The 12,695-nt window shown below is 42.4% G+C and overlaps 1 long non-coding RNA gene, 1 other non-coding gene and 1 pseudogene across 2 annotated transcripts; 2 read left to right on the forward strand and 1 right to left on the reverse strand.

The window, feature by feature from the left end:
- Positions 1–4,518: 4,518 nt before the first annotated feature.
- On the forward strand, positions 4,519–4,912 carry LOC148914270 (uncharacterized). The gene is made up of 2 exons (XR_016123120.1): positions 4,519–4,740; positions 4,829–4,912. It is a non-coding gene; the product is annotated as an uncharacterized LOC148914270 (long non-coding RNA).
- A 1,221-nt stretch (positions 4,913–6,133) lies between these two features.
- LOC148914271 (uncharacterized) lies at positions 6,134–7,976 on the reverse strand (annotated as a pseudogene).
- Positions 7,487–7,591, forward strand: LOC148914272 (small nucleolar RNA R71). Its single transcript, XR_016123122.1, has one exon. It is a non-coding gene; the product is annotated as a small nucleolar RNA R71 (small nucleolar RNA).
- Positions 7,977–12,695: the final 4,719 nt, after the last annotated feature.

Consider the following 12,695-nt stretch of genomic DNA (forward strand, 5'->3'; position numbering starts at 1 on the left):
TGTAGGAGATGAAATTATTTTGGGCCCTCCAAGCGAGTGCAGGGCTTTCTTACGTGAGTTGGAATCCTTTTGCGGATCAGATTCTCAATTGGTGTAGGCTTCTGACTGTTGTTAGAGTTGGATTCCCAGTAGGAAAGAGCTTGAGATTCCTTCTTGACCGGGTTGTCAACTTGTATAAATACAGGGCTTCTCTTCACTCTTTTTTACATAAACTTAACTTCTCTACTTTCTAGCTTGAGAAAGATCTTGGAGAATTTTGTCTGCTTGTCGAAGAGAAGAGTTGCCGTGCATCCCAAAGTAAGTCGAGTCTGTGAGCAGCGATCAAGAGGAAGTTGGTGGACTGCCCCCTGCTAAGGATGTCGATAGATGGAGCGGGATGGTCAGAGCCTTGATGATTTGCCTGCTGGACATGAGGAGTGTTTTGCTAAACTCCCCTAAAGAGGAAGGCTGATGTTAGTCTTCGAGAGCTCAAGCCTGATGAGTTTGGAGATCGTGATATGCTCCATAAAGTAGTCCGTGCGCGATCTAGCTCACTTGTTGAGAGGCAAAGAGATACGGATGCTCCTTTTCGAAATTTGAGTCGTTTGTACTAGTCGAAGATTGGAAGTCGATCTGGGCAGTCTGCTCATCCATCCAACCATCATGTTTCAATTGTTAAGTCACGAGCAGTCAAGCATGGAGGGGATTCATCGTCGCCAATTCCTTTGAAAGTGAGGTTGTGAGTCTAAGAAAGCAAGAGAGTCATTTGCCTCTGCGAAGGGCTCTTACTGCAATGTCAGCAGCTGATCCCAAGGTGGACAAGTCCACCATTGCAGAGGATTCAGACGTGTATGATCTGCTCAAGATGAACTTTCTGTCAAGTCCATCCACTTGTGCTGAGCTGGTTCATCAAATCCGTCAGGCTGGCGATCTTGGTACTTTCCCAAGTCTTTCCTTGGAAAAACAAAAGGAAGCAACATTTCTTCTCCTTCAAAAAGGAGGTGGGGGCAGACGTGGAGGATCAGGCAAGTGGAGCTGCTGAGAGTGTGGCTGATGACAGACGCTGAAGTGGCTGCAGATCAGTGATCTCCTGCTGGCGTCTCGGAATAAATGAAGACTTCTTTATCTCTTTTTAGCTTTTGTAGTCTGCTTTCTCATTTAGAGTAATTGGTCTTGCCTGACCGTCTTCTTTTTGTTGAACTTTGGCCGGTTGGTCACTTTACTAAGGAAATTTTAGTTATTTTTTCAACTTCAATTTGCATAGTGTCTTGTGAACTACTTGAGTGTTTCTAGGTTGAGGCATGTTTTGCCTACGTCCGGAGACGTGTCGATGAGGGTGGCCCGTTTGGCCTATGTCCGGAGACGTGTCGATGAGAGTGACCCGTTTAGCCTACGTCTAAAGACGTGTCGATGATAGTGGCCCGTTTGGCCTACGTCTGGAGACGTGTCGATGATAGTGACCCGTTTGGCCTACGTCCGAAGACATGTCGATGTGTGTGACCCGTTTGGTCTACGTCCGAGAGACATGTCGATGATAGTGGCCCGTTTGGCCTATGTCGGGAGGCGTGTCGATAGAGTGACCCGTTTGGCCAACGTCGAGGCGTGTCGATGATAGTGGCCCGTTTGGCCTACGTCCGGAGACATGTCGATGAAAGTGACCCGTTTGGCCTACGTCCGAAGACGTGTCGATGTGTGTGACCCGTTTGGTCTACGTCCGGAGACATGTCGATGATAGTGGCCCGTTTGGCCTACGTGCAGGGGCGTGATAGGCTTTTTAATACCTGCGCAAACAGGGTTAAAACTCCTACAAAACTTGCAAGAATGACAAGGTTATTGTAGTATAAATGATTCTACAAGTCGTTCTCATGAGGATTATTAAATAACTCATGTAGCAAATTCTAATTAATTATTGCAAAAGAAAGTTGAGATGTTTGATTTGAAGACCTTAAATTAAAAGGAATTTAACTAATAAAAATAAGGCAATATGCAAAATTAAAGCTAAGAGCAAAAGAAACAGTTGTGTTTTTAGAAATCAAATTAAGAAAGCACTAGGGATCCGCCGTCACCTTAACAATTCTATATAGTTCCCCCAATTACTTATGACCTATACATGCATATTTCGAAGGCTAGGTATTCCTAATATATGCCTACTTGGACCCCCAACATAGAGCGTATATCACACATGCAATCCGTCTGTGGTATTCAGATCAAATCTAAACATACATGACTCATTAAGTTCTATGAAACCTTTTGAAAAACCATGCAACCCTTAAGACGTGGTATTCATCCTAAGTGAACTTGCACATATTAATCACAAGAAGCCTTCGTCAATTTCAGGGACCGACCTCCGACCAAAACTGCATCAAATTACTTTTCTAAACATCCTAATGGTGATCAAGCATCAAGACACTTAGATAGTTTAACCTAGTGATGAATAATTCGAAAACCTGCATGCATATAATCATAAGCAAATTGGACAGAAACTACATATTCTTGCTAAGGCTCGTGGCCTCACCCTAGCAATTGCTCCAAAAGCCAAAAAGGAGTAAAAAGGGAGTCCCCTAAATTGCTGTGAAAAGGAGCTTAAATACCTCCTAAAACCTAGCTACCCAATCCCCACAAGGAAACTAAGTTGAAATAAAATAAGACTAGGAAATAAAGTCCAAATGGGATTAGGAGAATCTGCCAATAATCTGGTCAACCACGTTTTGGCCTCAAATCTCCTCCAAATCTGGCCCAAGATAGCTCGTTTTAAAGATAAAAATATTCCGAACACTTCTCCAGAAGGCCATGAACCCATCCGAGGTCATCTTGGGCTCCAAAAATGCAATACAAGCCCAAAACGTCACTATTCCAGCACTGCACATTGCTCCTTCATTTATTCAGGAAATCATCGCTTGGTGGAAAAGTCTGATATTTTGATACGATCAAGCTAAGTGACTCACGAACGTCCTCCAACTGCAATTACTCCAAAATTCGTCCATTTGATTATGTTTTGCTCCAGAGGAAGTCGAAAGTCCTATATTGGAAATATAATTCAAAGTATCAAAATTCTTCCAAAATATTAACCAAAATATACTAAGAATGAGGCTAAATATATAATATAAAATCGACTCATCAAAATACCCCCAAACTTAGCTTTTTGCTTGTCCTCAAGCAAAACAAGACTCAAACAAAATTAAAAACTTAACAAACTAGACATCTAGCTAACACTTTAACCAGAACAAAATTTCCACCTTCAAGTTGCAATCCATAGCAAATTTTAAAAACTAGAACATCTGTTCAATAGATCCAACTAATCCCACCACAGAGTCTAAGCTATTTAGAATCAATTAGAAAAGAATTCACAAACTTCATTCGGTGTAAAGTGAACCATCATAGTTAAGGAGACTCGACTAAAACCCTTACCTCTTATCCCTCTTATTCAAACTTCACACACTTACTTCACACATTTTTTTTTTTCTTTTTGACTTTTTTTTTTTTTAGTAACTTGATGTAGCGGTTGTGCAATGTTGGTTCCCTTAAGCTTTCGATCCAACCCATGTAACGAGCTTTAGGTCAATGACTCCCAAACCACTAAGGCTTTAGGGCATTAGGTGTAGAACACCCCTAAGGACTTATTAACTCAAGCTGAAACGGCTACGGAACCAACTAACCACCTTGCCTCATGCCAAAACTCTACCGTTTGACTCAAGAATCACTGCTGATTAGGCAGGACTGGCCCGGTTACTAGCAAAGCTTCGGGTGAGGCAATTATTACTTTATAACACATAATAACTTTTTAATTTTTTAATTTTTTTAAACAAAAATTAAAACACACTAGGACAAACAGTAAGTATTTCAATCTCACTCCCCACAAACCATGTTGGTGTGATGTGTAAATTTCAAAGTATAATTCATGAATTAGTGTCTAAGCAACAATAAACAGAAAAGACTCTATTGTGGGACTAATCTTCACCATGTCTATTTGTTCTAAAGTTTGAAATAATCTATGGATCTTAACTTAAAAACGAAAATTTTAAACAAGACTAAAAAAAAAATGAAAAATCTAAAATTTACTTTCCCACCCCCAAACTGAAAGCACACATTGTCCTCAAGGTGTGGAATTTAAACAGAAGAAACAAGAGTAGAAACAAAACAACGAAATCCTAGAAGACGGAGGACGAAAATCAAAGAAAAAGGAAACAGCCATAGAAGTAAATTAGGAGAGAAAAAAATAATAATAATAATAAAAGAAAAGAAAAGAACAAAAAAAATAGAAACAGAAAGTAAAAGAAAAGGAAAAGGAAAATAAAGAAAAAGAACTAACACACCAGGAGGTGGGCCTTTGGACATTTGGGAGTCGAAGGCTTGACCTTGTAGCTGAGGAACGGCGCACATACCAACACGGATCAGTAGGCACTTGTGTCAAACCTCGCGACAGCTACTATATAACCTGATGTAGCTGCCGCATCATGTCAATTGAAAAATATTAGATCCTTCTACTGGCCCGGCTCAGGCATAGGGTTCTCCGTTGTCCATTCCATTTCGCGGAGAACAAGAATATTGCTGGTATAAACCAAAGCCTCCGCTGTGGCTAGAGAATCAGAAAAGCATCTCTGAGTTCTCTCTTCTTCATTCTCTCCAACACTCACAAGCCTTTGCTCGCTTTCAACCCAATCACACCAGCGTTTTCAGGTTGTGTGAGGACCCCCAATCGCTACTGAGCCCAGGACAACAAGAGCAAACCACTCTGAGTTACCAAATCCGTGTCAGGCTGAGGTAAAATGTTTGTTCCCCAGAATTTGTTGTGGGTCCTGATCTGTAAAGATGTGTGATATGTAGAGATGTGTGTTCTTTGTCCCTGCAGGTACTCATAGTGGTGCTCGCTGTGTAAGGTCTGCGGATCCAAGAGAGATTCAAGGGAAAGGGCAATAAACACACAAGCTCAAAGGACAAAACAGCAAAAAAAAAAAAAAACTGCGGACCCCCAATCCGTGCAGCTCATAGGTATAATTTCGAATCCCTGCAAATGTTGTTGTTGGAAATTTGGTAGACTTGCTGCTGGGTGCATGATTCCAGTGTAGAATTGCTCTTTGAGTGCGAGATTCGACCTAGGATTCTTTGCTGGGTGCGGATTCCACCTAGGATTTTTTTTTTGCTTTGATGCTATTCTTGATTGTTGTGGCTTTCCCGGTGTAGACTTGCTGCTGGGTGCAGGATTCCAGCCTAGGTTTTTTGCTTTTGATGTTTGCTGCTGATTGTTGGTTGTCCTGCATTGAATCAAATATGTGTTAGGAGTAGAAAGAAAATAACTAGAAAGGAAAAACAGAAACAAATATTTTTGTATTTTTTTGTTTTTGTTTAGTTTTAAAAATAAAAGAAGTAAAGAGTTTAGAAAAATTGGGTTGCCTCCCAATAAGCGCTTTATTTTAAGTCTGTAGCTAGACATTGCAGAAGTCTGGTGGTCAAATCACTGGTTCCTTGAGTCAAAGACTTCGGTTGCAGTGTCAAAGGGTGTGTCCACATAGGGTTTCTGCCTGTGACCGTTGACCTTGAATGTGTTGCCTTCAGCTTCATTAGTGATTTGAACTGCTCCATGAGGAAAAACCTGAGTCACCAGGTAAGGTCCAATCCAGCGAGATTTTAATTTCCCTAGAAATAACTTGTGCCTTGAACTGAATAACATAACCTTTTTCCCTGGCCGAAATTCCTTCCGCAAAATTTTATTGTCATGAAATGCCTTAGTTCTTTCCTTGTAGATGCGAGAACTATCATAAGCACCTTGATGAATTTCCTCTAGCTCATTTAACTTCAATTTCCGCTTTTTCGCTTTTCCCTTGCTGAGCAACTTATACGTATTTGAACTTGCTGAAAGCTGGCTTGAACCATATTGTCTACCACATCAATGTGCATACATTCCTGCTGTTCAGCAGGACGTTTTGCTCCTTCAAACAAATTAAAAACCACAGATTGGTCTTGAACTCGTAAAGTTAATGTTCCAGCTTCCACATCAATTAAAGTCCTAGCTGTTGCCATAAATGGTCTTCCCAAAATAATCGGAGTTTGCATGTCTTCATCCATATCCAAGACCACAAAATCTGCAGGAAGATAGAGATTATCCACTTTAATAATGAGGTCTTCAATAATTCCTCTAGGGTAAGCAACTGAATGGTCATGATTGTAGAATAACTGATGTAGGCTTGATTTCTCCGTGTCCTAGTCTCTGAAAAACAGAAAAAGGCATTAAATTAATACTTGCACCCAAATCAATTAAAGCACGTTTAAAATTAGAATTTCCAATTGTGCATGAAATTGTAAAACTCCCTGGGTCTTGTTTCTTTGGAGGCAATTTATGTAATAAAACTGCAGCTGCACTATTACTGTAAGAATAACTTTTTCAAAATCCACGAGCTTCTTTTTCTTTGTGCAAACATCCTTTAAAAACTTGGCATAAGATGGAATGTTCTTAATTGCATCAATCAATGGGAGATTGATCTGAACTTTGGCCAATGTCTTCATAAAATCTGTCAATTGTTGATCTTTAACTTTGGGCTTCAACCTTTCGGGATAAGGCATTGGAGGCACATAAACACGTTCTGCAGTTTCGCATAATTTTGCACTGTTTTCAGATCTGCCCATAGACTCTGTAGAATCTGTAACAATATCAGATTTTGCAAAATTTCCTGAATCTGTTTGTGGCTGTGATGCTGCCTGCGAATTTCCAACACAAATTTCACCTCTATTGTCATAACTTTTACCCGAACGTAGAACTCGAATTGCCTTACAATCTGCCTCCCCTTGGATTATGTTCTGTTTGGCTAGGAAATGTACACAGTGCTCTTTACGAAACTTGGAATGCAATCTGCCCATTTGTTTTTCTATGTTTTCACTGTTGCCTGCAAATTTTGGAATTCTTGACTGGTGGCATTTGCTAATTTTTCAATTGCAACCTCCCAAGCAGCCTTAAGCGCGCGATTTCTTGTACTGTTGTTGAAATTGTGGCCTTGCAGGTGATCTCTGTCCACTTAAAATTAGAATGATCTCTCCAACCCGGGTTGTAAACATTTGAATACGGGTCATATCGTGGATGCTGAAAATTATTAAATGCATTAACTTGTTCCGATGCAAATTCCGGATAAGCATCTTTATGCGGACAGCTCAAAAAATCATGGGTTGTCACATTGCAAATCACGACAGGTAGTAAAGGTTCTTTGTACAGCAACTGTGAACCTGAAATTCTTTGTAATAACATGTCAAATTTTGCCTCAAATCTTTCAAGCTTTTTCTCCATTTTTTCAATTTGTGCCGACATATATGGAGAACCATTAGATATCTCAAAAACAGACCTTGATTGTGGCTGCTCAACTGCCCATTGCTGTGTATCTGCTGCCATTTTTTCAAATAATAAACAAGCCTCTTGTGCATTTTTATCCTTGTATGATCCTCCGCATGAAGCGTTGACAAGAGTTTTTGTTGTCATATTTAACCCTCTGAAAAATATATGCACTTGATCCGTACTGCTAATACCAGAATGTGGACATTTTCTATTCAACTCTTTAAACCGTTCCCACGCCTCATGAAACTCTTCATTTGGTTTTTGGGCAAAAGATAAAATTTGAGTTCTCATGTCGAGAGTCTTTGAAGCTGGATAATACTTGTTTAAGAATTTTTCACTGAGTTGGTTCCAAGTGCTAATGCTTCCAGATGGAAGTGTGAGGAGCCATCTCCTTGCTTGATCTTTCAATGTGTAAGGAAATAGACGAAGCTTAATAGATTCAGCTGAGAATCCTTTCACCAAAATATTCTTGCATCCCATTAAAAATTCTGCAATGTGCATGTTAGGATCATCGGTTGATAACCCATGAAATGTAGGTAGAATACTCAACATGTGATGCTTGATTTCGAATGTAGACCCTTCTTCCACTGCTGGATATGTAATGCAACCTGGTATGTTAGTGGCATGAGCTGTTAAAGAATTACCCAAAGGATCACGGCCTCGGAATAACAAAAGCCATTGTTTCACATCTTGCGAGGTCCTCGAATATAAAGACTGCAGAAAAGTCCCTTGCAGTGAAGGAACCCACAGCAAATTTTGCTCCTTGCGTCTCCTCCTTAAAGATTGCTCAGGTTCTAGATCAAACGGAAACAATTGCTGAACTGCTGAGCGATGTCTGACCATGCACAGATTGTAATCTGCCTTTGCCTTCTTGTGATCGCAAAAATAAATAAAAGCGAAAATTATTTCTTTTTTTTCTTTTTTTCTTCTGGTATGTATGTACAGCAATAATTAATGTAGAATCTGATTAGAACGAATTATTTTAAATAATCCCCGGCAACGGCGCCAATTTCTTGATAGGCTTTTTAATACCTGCGCAAACAGGGTTAAAACTCCTACAAAACTTGCAAGAATGACAAGGTTATTGTAGTATAAATGATTCTCGCAAGGTCGTTCTCCAGGGATTATTAAATAACTCGTGCAACCAAATTCTAATTAATTATTGCAAAGAGAAAGTTGAGATGTTTGATTTGAAGACCTTAAATTAAAAGGAATTTAACTAATAAAAATAAGGCAATATGCAAAATTAAAGCTAAGAGCAAAAGAAACAGTTGTGTTTTTAGAAATCAAATTAAGAAAGCACTAGGGATCCGCCGTCACCTTAACAATTCTATATAGTTCCCCCAATTACTTATGACCTATACATGCATATTTCGAAGGCTAGGTATTCCTAATATATGCCTACTTGGACCCCCAACATAGAGCGTATATCACACATGCAATCCGTCTGTGGTATTCAGATCAAATCTAAACATACATGACTCATTAAGTTCTATGAAACCTTTTGAAAAACCATGCAACCCTTAAGACGTGGTATTCATCCTAAGTGAACTTGCACATATTAATCACAAGAAGCCTTCGTCAATTTCAGGGACCGACCTCCGACCAAAACTGCATCAAATTACTTTTCTAAACATCCTAATGGTGATCAAGCATCAAGACACTTAGATAGTTTAACCCAGTGATGAATAATTCGAAAACCTGCATGCATATAATCATAAGCAAATTGGACAGAAACTACATATTCTTGCTAAGGCTCGTGGCCTCACCCTAGCAATTGCTCCAAAAGCCAAAAAGGAGTAAAAAGGGAGTCCCCTAAATTGCTGTGAAAAGGAGCTTAAATACCTCCTAAAACCTAGCTACCCAATCCCCACAAGGAAACTAAGTTGAAATAAAATAAGACTAGGAAATAAAGTCCAAATGGGATTAGGAGAATCTGCCAATAATCTGGTCAACCACGTTTTGGCCTCAAATCTCCTCCAAATCTGGCCCAAGATAGCTCGTTTTAAAGATAAAAATATTCCGAACACTTCTCCAGAAGGCCATGAACCCATCCGAGGTCATCTTGGGCTCCAAAAATGCAATACAAGCCCAAAACGTCACTATTCCAGCACTGCACATTGCTCCTTCATTTATTCGCCAGGAAATCATCGCTTGGTGGAAAAGTCTGATATTTTGATACGATCAAGCTAAGTGACTCGCGAACGTCCTCCAACTGCAATTACTCCAAAATTCGTCCATTTGATTATGTTTTGCTCCAGAGGGAGTCGAAAGTCCTATATTGGAAATATAATTCAAAGTATCAAAATTCTTCCAAAATATTAACCAAAATATACTAAGAATGAGGCTAAATATATAATATAAAATCGACTCATCAAAATACGTGTCGATGATAGTGGCCCGTTTGGCCTATGTCCGGAGACGTCTCGATGTGTGACCCATTTGGCCTACGTCCGGAGACGTGTCGATGATAGTGGTCCGTTTGGCCTACGTCTGGGGACCGTGTCGATGTGTGTGACCCGTTTGGCCTCGTCCGGAGCGTGTCGATGATAGTGGCCCGTTTGGCATACGTCACGGAGGCGTGTCGATATGTGTGACCCGTTTGGCCTCGTCCGAAGGCGTGTCGATGTGTGTGGCCCGTTTGGCCTCGTCAGAGGCGTGCCGATGATGGTGACTGTTTGGCCTCGTCAGAAGGCGTGTCGATGAGAATGACCCGTTTGGCCTCGTCGAGGCGTGTCGATGATAGTGGCCCGTTTGGCCTCGTCACGGAGGCGTGTCGATGAAAGTGACCCATTTGGCCTCGTCCAAATGTGCCGATGTGTGTGACCCGTTTGGTCTCGTCCGAGAACATATCGGCGATAGTAGCCCGTTTGGCCTCGTCACGGGGCGTGTTGATGATAGTGGCTCGTTTGGCCTACCTCCGGAGACGTGTCGATGTGTGACCCGTTTGGCCTACGTCTGGAGACATGTTGATGATAGTGGCCCGTTTGGCCTACGTCCGGGGACGTGTCGATATGTGTGACCCGTTTGGCCTACGTCCGAAGGCGTGTCGATGAGTGCATGAGTAACATCAAAAGTAACTTATCTTCAATAAAGGTGAGGAAGGCTTAGGTCGCCTGCTTAGAGCCAAGCTGATAGGTAAAGAGCTTCATGGATAGTACCCTTGGAGGTGATGGGTATTTCATTGTCTTAGAACTTCCTTCCATTGAAAGATGATGAAAGGTTCGTCTTTCACAACTTGGTAGCTAGTGACGGCTTAGGAGACGGAAGTCGCTGCTTGATCTTTCTCTTTTGCCCCCTGGTGGTCAGTCTAGGCTTTTGGAGTCAGCTAGGATCGTGTTGATCCATATGACCTTTTTCGTGAAGGTTCATCGTTAGCTGCGTCACAATCCTTGATTTGCTGGATAACCCTCCTTGCGATGAATTTCGTGCAATGGCCGTCTCTAACTAGATCTTCAAGGTGCCTTTTCCAGGCGAAGCAGTCGTTTGTGTAATGACCATGCCTTTCATGGAATATGCAGTATCTACTAGTATCCTTCTTGGTTGGGTTTCCCTTTAAAGGCAATGGTTTCTTCAACCAAGGCATGTCTTTTACTTGGTACAGGATCTGGTGTATCGGGATAGTGAACTTGGTGTAGCTCTCCATTCTTTGAAGCACCTTCACGAGTGTGATCTGCGCTTGCCGTTCTCTTGGCTTGCACTGCTCAGCTACTTGATCAGCCTTCTTCGTGGCGATCCGGTCGTCGTCCCATAATGCGTAGCGCTCTGCTATAGCGAAGACTTCTACCAGTGTTTGGCGAGGATAGATGGTTGCTCGCGTCTGACTCACATTCAGTTAGCAACCCTCTTGAAGGCGAGAGAACACAATTTGGTCATCACATCCTACAATATTTGCCCTCTCCGCCTTGAACCTCTTGATGTAGTCTCGCATGAGGATTCATTGAACTTCTTGTGCAGGTTGAACAGATGGTCAGGATTCTTCTTGATTGACCGATAAGAAGTGTATTCTTTAGTGAAGACATAAGCAAGCTCCTTGAAGCTGCTGATCGAGCCGGATGGCAGGGTGTGGAACCAGTCCTGAGCTACTCCTTACAAAGTCATCGCAAACACCTTGCACATTAGCGCGTCTTCGGCTTTGTAGAGGATCTTAAGGCTCTTAAAATGCTTCAGATGGCTTTCGGGATCAGAATCGCCTTTGAAGCATGTAAAAGAGGGCGTTGAGAATCGTTTCGGGGAGCAACTGCTCAATTTCGACGGTGAAAGGTGATGAGTTTGCTCGGTCTACCTCAACACGTAGTGCATCTTCGAAATTTCCACCAATCTTTAAGTCTCGAAGTCGGTTATTCACAAGCTTCTCAACCTCTTCCGTACACATGGCTAGTCGGTCACGTTGATGACCTTTACGATTTGGTGAGAGTGAGTAACTTCCTTGTTGGTTTGCAAGGGTTGATCTTCTCGGTTGCGTTGCCTAGGCGGCGTGTTGGTGAACCGTGCTTGCGAGGAATTTTCTGTAACTTGGCGATGAGAATTGGTTCTTCTAGAGCGGTCAGTGGAGTGCCTTTCTTCACGGTCTTCATTGTGCCGGTTACCAAGTTGACCTCCTTGGGGGCCTAACCTTTCGTGAATATTTCTCTGCGAGCGGGTAGCGGAGCATCTCTATTCATGATCCTGATTGCGGCGATTGTCAGTTTGACCTCCTTGGGAACCTAGCCTTTCATGAACATTTCCCTGCGGGCCCAGGCGAGCGCAAACGTCAAGTCGTGGGCTGAGTCTTTCTCGCACGTTGCTTTGTGGGTGGCTTGCAGATGCTTATGACATGACGGCAAGCTGATCACGTTGTTGTCCCTCTCTTTGTTTGCCCATTCCTGCTCGACCTGCTTGGTACCCATCGAGCTGCCGATAGGTGCGTTCATCCATCATTCTCTCTTCGCCCGGTTGTCCAAGGTCAAGGTTTTGAACCAAGTTTATTTGGTGGAGGAGCTGCCTCATCAGATTGGTTTGGTCGTCCATCCTCTGAGCTAGCTGGTCAATTCTCATATTAAGATCTGCTTGACTTCGTGGATCAGGAGGAGAGAAGTGTGTGGAGCCCAATTGCACATGGGCTAGGGTTTCATTGGATGTGTATGGAGGAGCATGCATCGAGCGTGGAGGCAATGGAGGGAATGCTTGAAGTTGCTCTAAGACCGGGCCTAAGTCAGTGGTGGTAACGAGCCCACCTTGTTGGGAGGTTCCACCATACTGCTGTGGCGAGTGCCACGGAGGTTGCTAGATCCGACTGCGGGTCTGGTAGGTGGCACGGTGGTGAGAGGTGGTGGTGCCACCATGTCGATCGCGGGATCGTGGGTGGAGTGGCTTTGGGTCGTTGCGGATTTAGCCATCGCGGCGGTTTTGCTCCTCG

The sequence above is a fragment of the Prunus mume genome, unplaced genomic scaffold, assembly GCF_029339155.1.
Source record: "Prunus mume cultivar Tortuosa unplaced genomic scaffold, ASM2933915v1 scaffold25, whole genome shotgun sequence".
Lineage (NCBI taxonomy): Eukaryota > Viridiplantae > Streptophyta > Magnoliopsida > Rosales > Rosaceae > Prunus > Prunus mume.